Source organism: Triticum dicoccoides, chromosome 6B, assembly GCF_002162155.2.
Source record: "Triticum dicoccoides isolate Atlit2015 ecotype Zavitan chromosome 6B, WEW_v2.0, whole genome shotgun sequence".
In the NCBI taxonomy this organism is placed as follows: Eukaryota; Viridiplantae; Streptophyta; class Magnoliopsida; order Poales; family Poaceae; genus Triticum; species Triticum dicoccoides.
In genome coordinates this window covers 443220836-443223381 of record NC_041391.1, presented here as the reverse complement: position 1 = coordinate 443223381, position 2546 = coordinate 443220836, and positions in this window count along the sequence as shown.

The window sequence follows — 2546 nt, the reverse complement described above, 5'->3', positions numbered from 1 at the left end:
GGTTACCCACACCCGTATTGATGAGAATCCCGTGATAGGGGACACGATCTCTCCTTCGACAAGACATGCCAATAAAACCGCCTCGCGATATGTGCGATAGCAGGTTGTGAGAAACGGTTCGAATAATGACCGGGCCGCGGCGTGATGTCACACTATGAAAAGTTGTCTGCAGATTAGATTTGTGGAATATTATGCTCTCTACGGTGGTGTGTGAAATTTGTTTTGCAGAGCCGGACACGATCCTTGTGTTCAAAATCTTTTATGGAGTATTCAGAGAAGGAACCCGCCTTGCAATGCCGAAGACAATCCGCGCGCCGAACTCATCGTCATTGAAGCCTGGTTCAGGGGCTACGGAGGGAGTCCTGGAGGGGTCCTCGGACAGCCGTACTATGTACTTGTGCCGGACTATTGGACTATGAAGATACAAGATTGAAGACTTCGTCCCGTGTCCGGGTGGGACTCTTCCTTTGCGTGGAAGGCAAGCTTGGCAATTCGGATATGTAGATCTCCTTCTCTGTAACAGACTCTGTGTAACCCTAGCCCCCTCCGGTGTCTATATAAACCGGTGGGTTTAGTCCGTAGGACAACGACAATCATAATCATAGGCTAGCTTCTAGGGTTTAGCCTCTACGATCTCGTGGTAGATCAACTCTTGTAATACTCATATCATCAATATCAATCAAGCAGGAAGTAGGGTATTACCTCCATAGAGAGGGCCCGAACCTGGGTAAACATTGTGTCCCCCGCCTCCTGTTACCATTAGCCTTAGACGCACAGTTCGGGACCCCCTACCCGAGATCCGCCGGTTTTGACACCGACAGCGGGTCCCAAGCTGGTTCTCCATAGAACCTGGTCAATCACCAATCTGGCCTGCCCTCCTTCGTAATCAGAACATCGATACAATTTGGTGCATATAGTTCATAACCACTTCCTTCTCATTATTATAAAACAAAATGAGGCCACCAAAGCGACCATCACTTTCAATAACATGAAGGGAATCGAACCCTAACTTAATTCTCAACGCAATTGCCTTAACTTTGTTCATGTAAGATTCATAGAAAAGATCACATCCGCTCCCACCCGCCCTTGAAGATCCAATAGCTCACGTATTGCCGTCGTTGAGAGCATGCCACGACAATTCCAAGAAAGCACTTTCATTGTCACCGACAATCAATGCAACAAGGAACGACGAAGGAAAAAGTTCTCGGCGACAAGAGCCATTGGAGGACAGCAAACCCCAACTATTCTTGCTAGGGGACAACAACTCTGTAGAGAAGTCTCCTCGTCATATCATCAAGACCAACAAACTCCAAAAGACAACCGCTGTTGAGACGACGGGGAACGTCAAAGAGAAACTCTCGGTCGCCTAGCCGTCCGGAGGACAACAAACCCTAGCCTTCTTTGTTAGGGGACAACAAGTCAAGAGAGGAGAACCCTCGTCAGATCATCCACATAGTTTCACGAAGAAACTAGCAAGCCAACAGCCGCCGGCAGCGGTGCGGCCGGTGGCGATTTGATAGCATCAAGGAATGGAGAGGCGATCCATATGTTGAACGCGTCTATCAACAGAATACGACAAGACGACGGGAATTGATGAATCGATCCATTGCAATGAACACATAATCTTTTATTTTTATACTGTGTTGGCGTGGTAAGACCTCTTAGCTGGTATACCATCTATACCCACTATTAAAGGGAATAGGTATTCTTTGTTTGGTTTAGTCCTTTTCGTTTAGTTTATACACGCTAAGCAATCTGGGCCAGGTATTTGTATGTCGATGGGCCTTTTATGGGCTTTTGTTTGGTTAAACACGTGACCTCCTGTCTAGCTCTTTGATGTAACAACCAACGACCTATGCGGCTTTCACATTTACTAATGCCAACTCCCTCTAAATATACGAGTGGCAATCATCATGTTTAGGGCGAGCTAATTAGGCAAATGAGCTAATAAAAGAAGGATTGTGGGCTTAAATAGAAAATTCAAACGGATGTGGCTAATTAAAGAAAGGATATGGGTAAACCGGTGGAATAACTAAAAGAAAGATTGTGGTCTTAATAAATTCTACGTGAAGGATTTGAGGTAAAAGGTAGGATAACTAAAAAGAAGGATCTGGAGGCTTTAATGTGTTGGGCCTACTAAATTAGAAAATGAAGGATTTGATTTCCGACTAAAACGTGAGGACATCATGGTAATTAATGAAATGATTATAATTAAATGCCACTAAAAAGGATTTTACTTAAATGAAATCAATGTGAGATTATGCCCAGCAAAGAAGAACACGGCTAAACTGCAACGAATTCTTTTATGTTCATTTTGTAGAAGGATGCTAGTTGCGGCATGTTCTTCATAATGAATCTGGTATTATGGGACATTATGCTTGCACAAAACATCGATTTTCCCGTTGCAACGCACGGGTATATGTGCTAGTATTAAACTCATGTTCCAACCAACCCATTCAAAAGTCCAAACTGATGAAGAGAGACAGACAATATATTTCAATAATTGTAACAACATTTTAATTTAATCAATATATGGGGTGGTGTTT